The 18,146-nt window shown below is 40.1% G+C and overlaps 1 protein-coding gene across 4 annotated transcripts in view; it reads left to right on the top strand.

Annotated features, from left to right (window-relative positions):
- The window catches only part of GAPT (GRB2 binding adaptor protein, transmembrane), a 35,649-nt gene that overhangs the window by 9,699 nt on the left and 7,804 nt on the right, over positions 1 to 18,146 (top strand). Inside the window, exon 2 of one of the 4 annotated variants that reach the window (XM_060009462.1) lies at positions 6,760 to 6,884. The exons of 1 other annotated variant lie outside the window; for it this stretch is intronic. The gene's annotated coding sequence lies outside the window, so the exon portion shown is untranslated. Of the gene's footprint in view, positions 1 to 6,714; positions 6,885 to 18,146 lie in introns of those variants that run through there. 2 more of the 4 variants (XM_060009461.1, XM_060009465.1) reach the window with 2 other exon arrangements.

Below are 18,146 nucleotides of genomic sequence, written 5' to 3'. Positions count from 1 at the left end.
TTCCACATATATGCATTAATATATGATATTTGTTTTACTCTTTCTAACTTACTTCACTCTGTATGACAGTCTCTAGATCCATCCATGTCTCTATAAATGACCCAATTTCGTTCCGTTTTATGGCTGAGTAGTATTCCATTCTATATGTTTACCACATCTTCTTTATCCATTCGTCTGTTGATAGACATTTAAGTTGCTTCCATGACCTGGCTATTATAAATAGTGCTGCAATGAACATTGGGGTGCATGTGTCTTTTTGAATTATGGTTTTCTCTGGGTGTATGGCCAGTAGTGGGATTGCTGGGTCATATGGTAATTCTATTTTTAGTTTTTTAAGGAACCTCCATACTGTTCTCCATAGTGGCTGTATCAATTTATATTCCCACCAATACTGCAAGAGTGTTCCCTTTTCTCCACACCCTCTCCAGCATTTGTTGTTTGTAGATTTTCTGATGATGCCCATTCTAACTAGTGTGAGGTAATACCTCATTGTAGTTTTGATTTGCATTTCTCTAATAATTAGTGATGTTGAGCAGATTTTCATGTGCTTCTTGGCCATCTATATGTCTTCTTTGGAGAAATGTCTATTCAGGTCTTCTGTCCATTTTTGGATTGGGTTGTTTTTTAGTATTGAGCTGCATGAGCTGTTTATATATTTTGGAGATTAATCCTTTGTCCGTTGATTCATTTGCAAATAGTTTCTCCCATTCTGAGGGTTGTCTTTTCATCTTGTTTGTAGTTTCCTTAGCTTTGCAAAAGCTTTGAAGTTTCATTAGGTCCCATTTGTTTATTTTTGTTTTTATTTCCGTTACTCTAGGAGGTTGATTCAAAAAAAATCTTGCTGTGATTTATGTCAAAGAATGTTCTTCCTATGTTTTCCTCTAAGAGTTTTGTAGTGTCCAGTCTTACATTTAGATCTCTAATCCATTTTGAGTTTATTTTTGTGTGGTGTTAGGGAGTGTTCTAATTTCACTCTTTTACATGTAGCTGTCCAGTTTTCCCAACACCACTTATTGAAGAGACTGTCTTTTCTCCATTGTATATCCTTGCCTCCTTTGTCATAGATTAGTTGACCATAGGTGCGTGGGTTTATCTCTGGGCTTTTTATCCTGTTCCATTGATCTATATTTCTGTTTTTGTGCCAGTACCATACTGTCTTGATTACTGTAGCTTTGTAGTATAGTCTGAAGTCCAGGAGCCTGATTCCTCCAGCTCTGTTTTTTTCCCTCAAGACTACTTTGGCTATTTGGGGTCTTTTGTATCTCCATACAAATTTTAAGATTTCCTTAGGGTGAAACAGGAAAGGAAAATAATATACTTTTATAGTCTCAAATGTGAATAGGGCATAAAATTTCTGGAAAGATTAATAGGAAACTAATATCAATAAAGGTTTTCTCCATTTACTTGTTTATACATTTATTTTTGCAGGTGGGTTATTTACTTTTCTGATCTTTTTTTTATAGGTTTTAGTGTTTGGACCAGGAGGGTAGATTACCTATTTTAAAATATGTAAAAATATTTTTATGACAGGATTTAGCTCCTCAAAGAGGGCTTTTTGGTCTATACTCCCTCTGTTACTGTCAATCATCTGATCAAGATTTCTGATGCGTACCCTGCTTTGTATTATTTAATTGTTTGGTGGTTATTTTTCTTCCCCACAGGTGTGAAAGCTCCATGGGGGCAAGTTCATTACTATCTTCAGTGCTGTGTTCCCTGTGTCTACAACAGTACATGGTACAGAGTAGGAAATCAATTATTTTTTGGATAAATCAATTTATAATTATAAAACAGTTGAGGAGACTAGACACATTCTAGATTTGGTCTTGCATAAATTACTGAACCTCTCTGTGCCACAGTTAACATGGGGATTACAATATTGTATAAGGTGGTTGTGATTAAATAATCCAATGCCTAGAATGTGTTTAGAGCAGTACTTGACATATAGGAAGAGATCAGTAATGTTAGTTACTATTTAATATTCAGGAGAAAGGAAGGGGCAAGACAAAGAACTAGCAAGGGCAACAGGGACAGACAAAGAGAAGTTTAACCCAAGGCCTAGTGGAAAGATCTTCTCTCCAGCATCTGGTTTACTGAAAGGAGTTGAACAAAAATAAATGGAACTAACAAGGAGAAAGAGTGAGCAAATAAGCACTGTTTTTGTTTGCCTTTTTGCTTTGTTTTTGGCTTGGGTAAGTGGAAAGAGAGAGGAGAAGCATCTAGGAGGTTGTTACCACCAGCCAAGGGAGAAGATGTCCCAGCTCTGGACCCGGAACGTGATGGAAGCTGCAGCTTGGCTGTTCTGAGGGCTGGGAGAGGCTGGTGTGCTTCTCTCAGTGGCCGCCTAGGCAGTCCAAGTGGGACGGGCTTCTTCAGCTCTGCTCCAGGAGGCCAGCCCCGGCAAACAGTCTGGTGCCCGGAGCGGCCGTGTGCGTAGGGAGCGACCTGCTCCTCTTGAGAAGTCCCAAGCCCACTTCGTCCAAACACCTCTCCACACCGCCTCCCACCGTGGCTCCCACACCCACACCTAACTCAGCTTTTGTGAATTCAGGGGTGCAAAGAGCAAGGCTGACTCTGGGGACTCAGTGTGGTGCCTGCAACCCAGGACCTCCAACCACTGGGGTAGGAGCGAAGCCCTGGCAGAGGAGGAGGGATCTGGGCCGCTGGCGTCTCACTGTGGAGCTGCAGTGACAGGTTGGCAGCACAGAGCATATGTTTGTTTAACATAATTGTGAAAAACAATCAAACATATAGAATTGTAAAAAAAAAAAAAAGGCACAGTGAATGCCCATACATCCAGCACCACATTCAGCAGCTGTTTACACATATTCCCCCCACTCTCTTGCTTGCCATTTAAAAGTATGTTGTAGGTATCATAACATGCTATCCTTAAATACTGCAGCATGTATCTCTTAAAATGAGGAAATTCTCATATAGAGCTGTAACTCTTTTATTGCACCTTGCAAAATAAACAATAATCCTTCATATCTAATACCTAGCTCACATCCACGTTTTCCCACTTGTTGCGCAGGTGCATTTTATAGCTGATTTGGTTCAAACTAAGAGCCAATCAAGGACCACAGACTGCATTCTGTTATGACTCCTAACTCGATAAAGCTGCAAGTCAGTCCTTCTTTTGGCTTTTTGAAGAGACCGGGCTTGATGTCTTGTAAAATGTCTGTTTTCTGGATTTGTTTTATTTTTTTCCTAAACGTTTCATTTAACATATTCCTTTGTCTGTATTTCCTTTAAACTTGAAGTTAGAAAGGCAGACTGATTTAGATTGGGGCTGAGCATGTTGTAGTAAGAATGCGTCCTAGAGAACACCGTATAATGCCCATGTGTCCCATCAGGAGGCACGTGGTGTCGTCCCGCCATTCCTGAGAGCCACTCTGCTCTCCGAGTTAAGATGCTGGCAGCCAGATCTCACCGTCATAAAGCTGCAGGGAATCTGGGGGCAATGTAGGAAAATTTTTCCATCAGCCATTCACCTAATGATTCGATCCCACTTTGGTGATTCTTAATAGAACCAGTTATATCATTCATGGTTGCAGAATGGTGATTTCCTGATAGTGTCCCTTCTTTCTACATTTATTAGTTGCTATTCCATAAAAAATATTTTCTCATCACCAGAGGCTCGGAGGATGGGGGCAAGGGGAATTGGATGAAGGTAGTCAAAAGGTATGAACTTCCTGTTATAAGATAAATTAGTAGGGATGTCATATACAACATGATGACTATAGTTAATACTGCAGTATGATATATAGGAAAGTTCAGAGAGTAGATTCTAAGCGTTCTCATCACAAGGAAAATTGTTTTTCTTTTATTTTTGTATCTATGTGAGATAATGGATGTTAATTTAACTTAGTGTGGTAATCATTTCACAATATATGTAAGTCAAATCGTTATGTTGTACAGCTTGATCTTACACAGTTCTGTATGTCAATTATATCCCAGCAAAACTGGAAAAAAGTTTCCTTATCAACTGGGGTTATATTGTTATATAAGAAAGAGTAAGAAGAGTAAATTAATGCGTTCCCTTTAATTACCAATTTTCAGAATAAGGATTCCAGTGCGGGCGAGGAAGTTTATGTTTGCATGCTTACTTTTTTTTTTTAATACAACTGTGGTTTCATGAATTTTTTATGTCTCAAGTGTATTAATCAATTATATTCACCTTTTTCAAAAATGTAGGCCCATTCAGACAGCGGAGGTAGGAAATACATATTTTTAAATCAGGAGTTTAAATTGACATTTGTCAATTCAAATTTGACTTATAGGGTTTTATCTAATTCCTTAGATTTTATACTTCCCCTCTTAAAATGAAAATTTTATTTTATAGTGGCATAATCATTTATTTGCTTTAGCTCTATAGTATACATAAAATGACTTCCAAATAACAATACCAATATTACTATTAACAGTAAAACCACTGAATTTGAAGCTCTTTTTGACCTTAGAATATATCTTTCCAAAGGTTTGCAGCAAGAATACAATACTTTAGAGTGATCTAACGTAATTGTTTCCTCTGTCTGGTTATGTTAAATTCTGATATACAGTTAGTATCTTTCCTTTTAAAATATTTTCAATTTTAGGGATTACTTTTTTTTAAATGTGTAAAATATTTACATGATTCGAAAGTCAAAATTTCATAAAAGTATACTCCAAGAGGTCTTGCTTCCATTTCTGTTCATTTAATACTGTTTATGTCCCAACACCCATCCCTAACCAGTAGATATTTTCATTAGTGCTGGGTTTGCCTTACAGAGTTTCCTTCTGAAAATATAAGTGGATATGTCTGCCTATCTATATCTACCTATCTACTTATCTATATATATGCATAATATATTCATATTCAAATACTTTTATTTCTCTTTCTTTCTCACACAAAATGTAACATAACCAGTCCTCACTCTGAATCTGCATGAGACTCATTGAATCACCCAGCATCTGGGCAGACAGAAGAGCCTGCTGGAAGATTGTGATTTTGCCTTTGTCCAGTGCAAGTTCTAGCCAGAGACAATTAGGTTGTTGGTGATACATGTGAATTTTATCTCAGGCTCGGGGTAGTTGAAGAAACACCTTCACACAAAATATTTAAATTTTAAATAGACTTTATTGTCATGCTGATGTGAAAATCTCTAGTTAAATGTGAGATCTTCAAGTAGAAGCATCTGGCTGGTGTTTCTGAATGTAAAAAGAGATCAATAAGATTTCTGAGTCATCCACCTAGGGGTGATGATTGGATTTGCGAGAATGAGTCAATTCTCCAAGAGAAAAAAATACAGAGAAAGTAACAAGTAACTAATTTTGTAGAAAAGTCAATTCAAATGAGGATATGCATATATTGGAATGTTTCAAGGAGTGCTGGGGCACACAGATAGTTTCAAAGAAGTCAATTTACGAATTCCCAGCTGTTACATGAACTCTTTCCTGAAACTCATCTGCCTGTGAAGTACCCCGTCTGTTTGTTCTCCTTTCCCAATTTCTCTTTCACAACTGCCCTTCTCTCATTTTACAGTAGGAGAGCATGCCGCTCATCTGTGTGTCCATCCATCCATCTATCCAGAATTTTACTCTTGTGCATTTCCTCCAGGTGTAAATGTTACTGAACCAGGTTCGTTTGCTCGACACATGGCAAGCCAAATGCTGAGACATTGAGGTTGGCAGCAGGTAAAGGGTTTATTCACAAGGCAGCCAAGTGAGGAGACAGGAGAACAAGTCTCAGATTTGCCTCCCAAAGGTGAGGGGCTCAGGGTATTTATAGGATAGAGAAGCAGAGTGGTCTTAGGTGTGGGGAAAGGAGATTGGAAGTAAGAAAAAGGTGAGGTAATCAGTGTTCTGTGCAGGCATATCTGAGTTACATGCTTGTTCATGGGATGCATGATCAGAAAATGGCAGTGTTAGCGAGATTTGAGGGTGGAGTTTTTGGCCCTCTGACATCAAAAGGTCATCTGTGGGACACTCTTGCAGGCCCAGTTGGAGGGTCAGTGGTCCCAAACAGCCTTAACCAGCTTGAACTTGAACTAAACAAATACTCCAAGTTCCCAAAAAAAAACTTAAGCACATTACCATAGCGACCCATACGTTAGAAGTATTATCTATAAAGGCAGTTAAAGGAGGCTTGCAATATATTGTCTAGGCTACCTGAAGTTTGGAGGGTAGGCAATTTGCAGGAACAATTAAAGGGAGCTTAGTCACTGAAGACAGGTTACAGGGTATCATTTATTAAGCCAGTTATAGTTTAAGGGATCCTAATTAATGACTGTCCTCCGTTTCATAAATACCTTTGGAGTATTTGTTCCCCAGAACAAAGGGAAAGTTTGAGACTGCAGAGCTTCTGCAAGAAGCTTCCTCCAAGTGGCAAACCTGTGGCAAGACCTCCTGCCTCATCATTTCTTTTCTTTTTCCTTTTTTCCTTCTTTCTTTTCTGTGCCGAAGACTTAGAATTTAGAAGCAAGATGGTTGACACAGAGACAGGTTTTAACACATTTATTTGAGTTGGAACACAAAGTCAATTTTTTGATTGATTTGTTCGGCAGTGAAGACTGTGTTTGCCAATTAAATTATGTAGTGGAAGTTTTCCATAAACTGAAGGTGCAACTCCATAGTTTTGTCAAAAATGTATTAGAGGCACATATACAATATTCACTGTGTCGCATATTGTATTCCTTGTGACCCTTAACCTTATGAAAAAATTTACATATCAACTTAAAAATGTGTGAGGTGGTACATAATTTTCAACGTTATTTTATTATGGAGTACAGGGACCAAAACATTTGAAGTCCTGTGAGTTAGAGGACCTGAAGAGACAGAAAAGGACCAGAAAAAGTCAGGGGCAAGGAGGAGAACCAGAAGAGACGGCAGAAGAGACTCCAGTCCAGGAGGTAGGTATGATGGCAAAAAAGAGGGGTAATGAGAAGCGCTAAACATTGCAGAAGGGTTAAGGAGAATAATAACTGGATACAAATCTTAGTGAATGCAGTTTCTGCAGGTGGGATAGAGTTAATAGTCTGTTTAGATCATTCAAAAAGTTGGGCAGGGCTTCCCTGGTGGCGCAGTGGTTGAGAGTCCGCCTGCCGATGCAGGGGACACGGGTTCGTGCCCCGGTCCGGGAAGATCCCACATGCTGCGGAGCGGCTGGGCCCGTGAGCCAATGGCCGCTGGGCCTGCGCATCCGGAGCCTGTGCTCCGCAACGGGAGAGGCCACAGCAGTGAGAGGCCCGTGTACCGCAAAAAAAAAAAAAAAAAAAAAGCTGGGCAGTGATGACAAGGAAAATAGAATACTGTTTATAGTACTATTTGCCAGATCACTGGGGTTAAAATGGATTTTGTAACTGAAAGAGCAATTCAGGATGTTGGCCAGTGAAGACTGTTTGAAGGAATACAGTGGCAGGGGGGCAGGGGGCATAGAGAGAGGGACTTGCCTTCAGGAGAAGGAAGAGAGCTCTTCCTCTGAAACTGGCGGGAGTGAGCAGAGAGCTGTTGAGACAGCTGGAGAGGAGGGAAGCGGCCAGAGCCTCCAGCTCCAGGCGACGGTCTCAGTTAAGGAGAAGGGGAGCTCCTGTGCTGAGAGTAGCCGTCTGGGTGGAGAGCAGAGGAGTCCAACGACTGCTGAGAAGTTATGCCAAGAAATTTCTAAGAGAGGTTCAGGAGAGAGGACCATTTTAGGATTGTTGCATTGTAATTTTCTTATGAGTTTTTAAAGTGTAGTTTTGTCAATGCTGTCCCCTTTAAGATTTCTATATTTTTCAAATTTCCTACAATGAACAAGGAATAAAGAATTTTTTTTCCAAAATAAGGGGTTAAAAAATAAAAGATCAAAGAAGGTGCAGGTAAACAATGTCATCAACCTACATCAAACTAAAAAGCTTCTTCACAGCAAAAGAAATCATCAACAAAATGAAAAGACAACATACAGAATGGGAGATAATATTCACTAACCATTTATCTGATAATTCATTAATATTCAGGATATACAGGGAACTCGTACAACTCCACAGCTAATAATAATAATAACGCAATTAAAAATGGGCAAAATCTTGAATAGACATTTTTTCCAAAGAAGATATACAAATAGCCCACAGGTACATGAAAAGGTGCTCAACATCACTAATCATCAGGAAAATGCAAATCAAAACCACAATGAGATGTCACCACACACCTGTTAGGATGTTTATTATAATAAAGACAAGAGATACCAAAAGCTGTCAAGGTTGTGGAAAAATGGAAATCCTTGTATACTCTTGGTGGAAATGTAAACTGGAACAGTCACTATGGAAAACAATATGGAGATTCCTCAAGAAATTAAAAATAGAACTACCATATGATCTAGCAATTCCATGTCTGGGTATATATCCAAAGGAAACAGAATCATAGTCTTGAAGAGGTATCTGTGTCCCATGTCCACTACAGCATTAGTCATGATAGCCAAAGTACGGAAACAAGCTAAGTGTCCATCAATGATGAAGGAAGCAAATGTGGCATATGTAGGCAATGGAATGTTATTCAAATGCCTTAAAATAAAGAAGGAAATACTGTTATTTTCAACAACATGGATGAACCTGGAGGGCATTATGCTAATTAAAATAGACAGACAAAGACAAATATTGCCTGGGATCACTTATATATGAAATCTAACAAAAACATCAAACTCATAGTAACAATAAAACGGTGATTGCCAGGGGATGAGGGTGGTGGGGGAAATGAGGAGAGGTTGGTAGAAGGGTTTAAACTTTCAGATACAAGATGAATACTGTCTGAGGATCTAGTGTATATGGTATGGTGTCTATAGTTGACAATACTGTGTTGTACAATTGAAATTTTCTAAGAGAGTAAATCTTGTGTTCTCACCAAGAAAAAAAGTAAATATGTGAGTGATGAATGTGATAATTCAATTGGGGAATCCTTATATGTATATCAAATCATCACATTGTATGCTTTAAATGTATCATAAGGTGTCAATTATACCTCAATAAAGCTAACACAGTTTTAGAACAATGTCCTCAGCAAACTCCCTCGGTACTGTAATACTGTAACGTAAAGGAGGAGTCATTGCCTTTATGTGGAGTAGTAGCTCAGTGTTTCTGAGTTTGTTTTGCCAGTTTGAGGAAGCTTATAAAGATGTCTTCTGAAACGTTAGATGAGTACTTTCAAGCAGTCTACCCACAGCTGAGCCGACAGTCAGCCATACTACCTGCTCAAATTTTTCTGGCCCTGAGTATGATGGTTTCTAATGATCAGTCTGCATAGAAGTCATGTTTATAACAAAGATAGTGATGACTTGGCAGGTATACAGGAATTGGGTGTGAAAAAAAAAGGTGCATTACCAAACCCAGATTTTTAGCCAGTAGAGGGCAGTCTTCTCTAGGTTTTGGGTTCTACAGCATTTGCTCCTAGTTTTTCCTAGTGGTGATACAAGTATTAAAGATAGATAAAGCCAGACACTAGGGAAAGTGATAAGAACACATTATAATCAGTAACCTACTACTGCAGTAGGGAAAGGAGTTCAGCGTGAACTGAACTCAACTTTGACTTATACAGAGGTGGCTGGGTGTTTAAAGGGAGAATGAGAATGAGGGTGTTGGTGAGCAGAGGCTCAGCAGAGTCAGGAAGCTGAAAGCTTACAAAAAGGAGGACGAAGTGGGGGTAGGTCCATAAGAAACCCATCTGGGTTTGCTAACTGGCACTCACCAAAATTAGGCTCCTACCATCCCACAGAGACTGGGAGGTGGGCTCTATCTTTAAGTATTGGCTGGAACAAACAATAAAGTCTTTTGGCAGCAATGAGTTTTCTCAGGCGGGTACTTTAAGGGGGTGTGAGGGTCCTCCTAGGGGTTCAGTCTTGAGCTACTAGAAGCTATGTTGCTATTTGTTCAAGTCTTCATAGGCCAAGGTGAGGCCTGCTTGAGAAAGGGCTTGAGAGGAACCTGGCTAGAGTTTGGTCAAGGAGACAATTTTTGTCACAGGGAATGGTATTAATACTAGTTTTATTGACAAAAATATAATTCCACTACCTTCTTCTGCCAGTGCGACAATGCTGGTACTTCTTGACTCATTGACAATAATTCTGCTTTGGAACTGCTTTAAGATCTCAGCAGAGGGCTTCCCTGGTGGCGCAGTGGTTGAGAGTCCGCCTGCCGATGCAGGGAACACGGGTTCGTGCCCCGGTCCGGGAAGATCCCACATGCCGCGGAGCGGCTGGGCCCGTGAGCCATGGCCGCTGAGCCTGCGCGTCCGGAGCCTGTGCTCCGCAACGGGAGAGATCACAACAGTGAAAGGCCCGCGTACCGCAAAAAAAAAAAAAAAAAAGATCTCAGCAGAATTTGGGAGACAACTTGAGAAATGGTTCTCTCTGTCCTGAGAGAACTGTTGTCTTGTCCCTGTCCTTTTTCCTTTAAAGAATCTTCAAGAAGAAAAAGGGTCACTTGTGTTTCTTCACAAAACTCCATAATGTCCTTCTGTAAACCATGCATCAGCCGGCAAAGAGAAGTAGTTAACCTCATTTGTCACCTCCGCTCCGGGGGAGGACATGCAAGCTTGGCCTAACCCATCAGAGCATCATACACCCCCTGAGTCAAACAGTTCTTCCAAGAACTGACTTGAAACCTGACACAGGCCAGTGGTCAATTCTGGGGCTTCTGGAACTGTTGAGAAGCCAGGCACTCTTGCCACTAAACTGCCAACTGTAGCTATAGCAAGCTTGGGGCTGCAGGCGATTCCAGCTGCAGCGGGCCTGCAGAGGCACGGGGGGTGCGGCCAAGAGGAGGGGGTGCCATTGCTGATGACATTTCTTGAGCTGCTGGATCCAGCCGCTTCATGTTGTTTTATCTTGGTTTGTTTTCATTTATTTTGAAGTATTTCAAATATTCAAGAAGGTGTGAAAATTATTGTAATGAACATCCATGCACCCATCAGGCAGTTTGGGAAATAAAAGATTACCAATGACATTGAACTCATGGACTTTTCAGTTATAAAGGTCAGTCAATCTATTTTGCGTAAGCCAGTTTGAGTTGAGGCTGTGTCCCTTACAACTGGAGAGTTCCAGCACATATCCAGTAAAGTATGTCCTAAGATGATCTGAAAGCATAGTACATAAACAAATGTAAAGATGTAAATAACTGCACAGTGCATCAGTCACAGTTTTAGTTGCAAGTAATGGACCCTATTGAAGCTGATTGTTAACCCTTTTGGAAAAATTAAGACTTTTGTTTTTAGAACAGTTTAAGGTCCATAGCCAACTTGAAGGGAAGGTATAAAGATTTCCCATATACTCCCTGTCCTCACACATGTGGGGCCTCCCCAGTTATCAACAGCCCCTACCAGAGCAGTACATTTGTTACAACTGACCTACGCTGACACATCATAGTCACCCAAAGTCCATAGTTTACATTACCTGTTCAGTCTTGGTGTTGTACAATTTACAAGTTGGAGAAATGTATAATGTCATTTATCCATCATTAGTGTATCATAAATAGTGTTTTCACTGCCCTAAAAATCCTCTGTACTCTGCCTATTCATATCTCCCTCCTTCCCCAATCACAAGCAACCACTGGTCTTTTTACCATCTCCCTAGTTTTGCCTTTTCCAGAATGTCATATAGTTGGAAGCATACAGTGTGTAGCCTTTTCAGATTGTCCTCTTTCACTAAGTAATATGCATTAATTTTCCTTCATGCCTTTTCACGGCTTGATAGCTCATTTCTTTTTAGCGCTTTAGTATTCCACTGTCTAGATATTTATTTATCTATTCAGCTACTAAAGGACATCTTGGTTGCTTCCAAGTTTTGTTTTTTTTTTTTTAAGGATGTTTGCATATTTTATTCTTTAAAAAATTTATTGACTAAAACATTCTTTAAATTCTGTAGTGCTTTACAGTTTTCAAAAGTTTCACACACATTATTTCATATAATCCCATAATAACCCTTTTTCCCCCTACCCTTAATTGCCCCTCCCCCTTCCCTCTTCCCACTGGTAACCACTAGTTTGTCCTTTATATCTGTGAGTCTGCATTTTTTTTTGTTTTATTCATTAGTTTGTTGTATTTTTTAGATTCCAGATATGTGATATCATACAGTATTTGTCTTTCTCTGTCTGACTTATTTAGCATAATGCCCTCCAAGGCCATCCACGTTGCAGCAAATGGCAAATTTTCGTTATTTTTTATGGCTGAGTAGTATTCCATTGTGTATCTATCCATATATATCTATCTGCTTGTCTGTCTGTCTATCTATCTACCTGCCTACCACATCTTTATCCATTCATCTGTCGATGGACACTTAGGTTGTTTCCATGTCTTGGTCATTGTAAATAATGCTGCTATGACATTGGGGTGCGTGTATCTTTTTGAATTAGTGTTTTTGTTTCTTTGGATATATACCTAGGAGTAGAATTTCTGGGTCATATGGTGGTTCTATTTTTAGTTTTTTGATCTCGATACTGTTTTCCATAGTGGCTGTACCAATTTACATTATTATAACAGAATAAAGCTGCTATAAACATCCTTGTGCAGGTTTTTATGTGGACGTAAGTTTTTAACTCCTTTGGGTAAATACTAAGGAGCATGATTGTATGGTATTGTGTGGTAATTGTACAGTAAGAGTATGTTTAGTTTTGTAAGAAACCACCAAGATTTTGCACCCTTTTAAGCCTAAGGACAGAAGGTCTCAGTGAGCCTGGCCCTGATACTTTCCTATACTTGGCTTGTCTTGACAATATGCTGCCAGGATACTTGAAGCCCCTTTTTACCCCACAGAAATGCTCTTCTTTGACCTACCCCTTAAGGCCATACTCAGAAGCAGAAAATACAGAGCACCCTTTGTCCCTGACCTTGTCTCCACTAGACATCCATGTCTGGTCCATACTAGAGGCCTACCAGCTGCTTGACAATAAGCTGTACATTTTCATGCCACTTCCTAGACCTGTCCAGAGACACGCCAGCCCACCAGAAGGGACTTTGTACGAACTCACAGAGGCTGAGGCAACTGGTGGTCTCGTGGCTCAACACAACTTCCCTTCTGCAGAGAGCCTCATCTGACAGTGGAGATCTTGCCATGTCTACATGAACTGAGTCTGTGCTTGCTCTGCAGTTTTCCAGACTATTTAGTGATATACACATAGGTGGTGAAACTGTAACGAAAAGCAAGGAATGATTAACAGAAAAAACCTGGGCTGCCGTTACTCTGGAGATGAGGGAAGACAGTGTCATAGGGTGGCGCAAGTTTGGGGCTTCCAAAGTAGTGGTGATTTTCAGTTTCTTTACCTGAGTGTGGATACGTACACCGATGTAACATTGTGCTAAAGGGAGCAGCTAACGCACGGCCTAAAGGCAAGAACGAACTGAACGCAGTGGAGGGTTCGCAGACAGCAAATGTGTCTGGGGTTCAGTGAGGGAGGGAGGTAGCAGGGGCTAGATTATGAAAATCCTTATCAGTAAAAGTGGGGTAGTTCCAAGACTACAGGAAGCCACTCAAGGGTCTCAGTAAGCAGGGGGCTGATGTGGTCTAATTTATGTTTGAGAGATATCACTCTGTCAGCTTTACGGCAGTATTGGAGGATGAGCAAGGTAGGATAAAGAGGCAGTAAGAGGCTATTTCATTTGTTCAGGCGGAGATGGTGTGGTCTGGAATAAGGACATGTCCGTGTACATACGGAGAAGAGGGCAGACTCTATGTGTAACAGCTTACTGAGTCCAGTCAGAGCTAAATGTGAGGTCATTTCCATCACTCTCCCTGGTAGTCACAAGGGTCACCAGCCTCAGGCCATTTTAAGCATGTCACTCCCCTTCTGTGAATTGTTTAATCTGGTACATCACAGGCATTTGGTTACACAAAGAGAAGGAGGGCAGTTCATAAATACCGTAGAGGTTAAAAGCACTTGCTCTAGATTCAGGTCACATGCTGTGAGTTTGAATTCAGGCTCTGGAAAGAGATATGGCCTCGGGTAGGCCTCAGCTTCTTCATCTTCAAACTAGTAAATAACACCCATCCCTATTCTTGCAGAAATTAAAAAAGAAAATCCACATAAAGAGATGAGAGAATGGTCTGACATATGCTCAAGTGTGAAATCAATGTGTATGTCCTATTAGTGCATTTTAGCCATCATGCAAATTCCCGGCAGCTTTTAGTAACATATATTTTTGTGGTGAACTTTGTGCACTTTGCAGATATGTTTTTACAACACTACGTTTCAAGTTCTCTTTATTTATTTATTTTTGGTTGTGTTGAGTCTTCATTGCTGCATGTGGGCTTTCTCTAGTTGCAGCGAGCGGGTGCTACTCTTCATTGTGGTGCACAGGCTTCTCATTGCAGAGAACGGGCTCTAGGCGCACGGGCTTCAGTAGTTGCAGCATGCAGTCTCAGTAGTTGCGGCACACAGACTCAGTAGTTGTGGCACAAGGGCTCAGTAGTTGTGGCTTGCAGACTCTAGAGCACAGGCTCAGTAGTTGTGGCTCACAGGCTTAGTTGCTCCACAGCATGTGGATCTTCCCGGACCAGGGATCGAACCCATGTCCCCTGCATTGGCAAGCGGATTCTTAACCAATGCGCCACCAGGGAAGTCCCTCAAGTTCTCTTTTTATAGTGAAGACAACTGAAGTAAAGAGTTAAGCGGTTCTCAAGATCATACAGCACAGAGCCATAGAATATTAGTTCAAAAGAGGCCTGACTGTTCAGTACTGGCTTGCTGGGGACTTTAAATACCTGAAGACCTTTTAAAAACTAGTAATGCTCAAGTTACACCCTCAGAGATTTTGCTCTAATTTTTGTGGCCTGGAACCCAAGCATCAAGATTCTTAAAGCTCCTTAATGAGACTCCAATGAACAGCTAGAGTTAAGAACCATTAACTCATTAAGATCCATTTTACAGATGAGAAATTGAGGTTCTCTGTGATTAAATGACTGGCTCAAGCTAGTTCATATTAGAGAGATGATAGATTCTGAGGACAAGAAAGAGACGGTCTTCAAATTCTGATAAACTAGCTAATAAAAGGAACATATTACGGTGAGATATGTCTCTTAAGAATGAACAACATGATGCTAGCCTGGTCTACTAACAAGAAGCCAGTGGTCTACAACGAAGCATAGAAAATGGGTTTCAGAGACATCGACTTGGCTGGGGCATAACACTGGCTTATCTGAGACTATTAACAATTTATGCCTCGCCACTAAATGCCCTCGTGCTCTGGGTGAATGTTCACCAATATTTACCTGAAGATGAATTGGCTTCCAGAGTGTGTTTCCCACAGGGAGAGAAAAAGATGCCCTCTTTATTGGGGACCCTTTTAGACAGGCCCTTTGCCCTACCCACTCCATTTTAGTGTTTGTTGTTTTCTTCACCCTCTACTCCTCCTCCTGGGAATAAATTTATATAGGGCGCAATCTCATTTTGGGGGGAGAAAAGTGACTCTAAACAGCTACTATTCTCTCTCCATCCCCTAATTTCCTGCTCAGAAACAGTGTATAACTCAGATCACTCAGGGTCTTCAAGCAAAGGCCTGAGAATACGCTTACCTCTGATGAGTGAGCCTTCCCTAGTACCCGCTTCCCGTGCCAGGTTTGAAACGGTTATAGTGATTGACACTGTTCTTGGGAGAAAGGTGTCTGCTCTCCAGTAGTTCTTACATCCAGTCTGACTACAGTGTAAAGTTTCAAAATATGTGCAGTTATTTTTAAAGTAATGATATGTTATAATGTGCCTTGCAGAATTTTCTGAGGAAGTTGGCAGAATCAACCAGTGACTGACTTGGTGCCTATCATTAATCCTAGTTTATAATACTCTCCTCCTCAAATGAACAAAAACCAAAAATCCGTTGAAATAGTTTATCCGTTATTTGACTTGTGAAATTATATACACAGTCTAAGATGAACGGTGTATCTTCTGTTGGACTGCAAAATTATGCAGCTTTCAATTTTTTTTCATGAAGCAGTAAAATGTTTTCAATTTTTTCAGCTTTCCCAATGTCCATTTATTTTAATCTGAAGGAATAAAAGGGGAAACAGTGAGGGAAGGAGAAGGAGTGTTGTTCAACTGAAGTTGAAACAAGCTTCAAGTCATGTTATCTGATATGCGCTAGCAATTAGGAAAGACATGATGAAAAAGGAGTTGGAGTGAAAGGAAATATATGCTAAACGTGAAAACTGCTTTGAAATATCATCTTCTGAATGTGATGGCCATTTTTATACCATTCATTTGTACTTAGTAGAATTTGAAGGAATCTTAGGGATTACTGAATCCGTTTTTGTTTTGTGGATGAAGAAAGCAAGATGGAGAAGTCATTATTTGCCCAAGATCACAGAATTATTCCTTTTAGGTTAAATTGCTTTATACCTGTGTTTTAGAGTGAATATTATTTTTCAGCAACACATCCCTTAAGTAAGTCAAGGTGTGCCAATGAAAGACCATATTCATAATCTCAGAAAGTAGAAATTCCCTGCTTTGACTGGGTGGAAGCTCAAGGTTCATTAATAACTCCCATCCTTCTTACCACCAGCCTTTACCAACCTTCAGGCTCAGGAAGCTCCAGATAAAGTTATAACTCATCCAGCTCAAAGTCTACCTGCAATTTAGCAAAATTTCCCCTCCCAAATTAGTAGATCAGTTTACCAAAGAAGATGGTAATCTGAATGAATAAAAACATATATCTAGTTACCTCAGTTTGTCATGACTTTTAAAGGTATTGTCTTACTCTTCATCTCCAGTTTCTTTTTTTTAATTAAGATACAATTACATAATGTAGTGCATAAATCTGAAATGGACAGCTTGATGAATGGTTATACATAGATACGTCTTTGTAGCCACCACAAAGAGAAAGATATAGAACATTTTCTAGCATCTGAGACGGCTCCCTTATATACCTCCCAGTCTATAATAATCACCTTTCTTCCGACTTCTACCATTATATGGTTGTAGAAAGCTTTACATGATTTCAGGAGTGGAATCATAAAACATGTACTCTTTTGTGCATAGCTTCTTTAATTATATATTAAGTTTGTAAGATTCATCCATGTTTTTGTGCATATCAGTAACTTGGCTGTTTTCATTGTTGTGTAGTACTCCATTGTGTGGATTTACCATGCTCCATTTACCGACTGTATTGTTGATGGACATTTGGAATGTTTCTAGAGCTTTGGGACAATATGAAGAAAGCAGTCATAATCAGAAACGGCCTTCGTTTTTGTTGAGTATATACATAAGAGTGCAATTCCTAGGTCTTTTTACTTTGTTTTTCTTTCAATGTCTTCTTTTTTTAGCCCTTGACCATAATCTAACCTTTCTAAGTTGTTAAATGAACCATAACAATATACGTCTCTTTAGTCCTGACAAGTGTTTCAGGTGGCAGATTTCATAGTTTAAAATGGTCCACCAATAGAGTAACATCTTTCATGGTTCACTACCTATGGCATCCCTGATGGATTTTGCTCTCTCATTTTCTTATCTCTAACTTCCTGTCATATATATTCTGACTTAATGTAAGGAGAGAAAAACAGATAGACTCTTGAAGGGGACATCTAGGGACTTTCTTTTTATCTATTCCTCACGGAGGTGGCATAGTATAGAGGAAAATTACTAGATCAGAATCAGGAGACTGTTTTGATATCTGGTCTAGATTTCTACTTTCTGTGGAGTAAATCACATCACTTCTCTGACCCTCAGAGGGTTCAATTATATCAATAGTTCCCAAACCTGGCCACAATTCAAAATCATCTGAGATGTCAATGTTCCTTTTTCTTATGAAAGTGGTACATGTTTATGAAAAAAGATCAAAAAGTATAAAAGACTGTAAAATCAAAAGTAAAAATTCCTCTCCCCGACACAGTCTGTGCAATCCCTTATTCCTCTAACTCAGAAATTCCTTGGTATTGTTCTTAACTTTTAAAATGAAGTTCCCTGGGCTGACTCCAGACATAATGAAGCAGAATCCCCAGGGTCCTATGAATTTCTATTTTTTTTTAAGTTTCATAAGTGATCTTTTTTTGTGTGTGTGTGGTACGCGGGCCTCTCACTGTTGTGGCCTCTCCCGTTGCGGAGTACAGGCTCCGGACGTGCAGTGGCCATGGCTCATGGGCCCAGCCGCCCCGCGGCATGTGGGATCTTCCCGGACCGGGGCACAAACCCGTGTCCCCTGCATCAGCAGGCGGACTCTGAACCACT

Source organism: Delphinus delphis, chromosome 3 (genome assembly GCF_949987515.2).
Source record: "Delphinus delphis chromosome 3, mDelDel1.2, whole genome shotgun sequence".
Classification (NCBI taxonomy): Eukaryota; Metazoa; Chordata; class Mammalia; order Artiodactyla; family Delphinidae; genus Delphinus; species Delphinus delphis.
The sequence above is the reverse complement of the archived record's forward strand: the minus strand, read 5'-3'. Positions and strand labels throughout refer to the sequence as shown.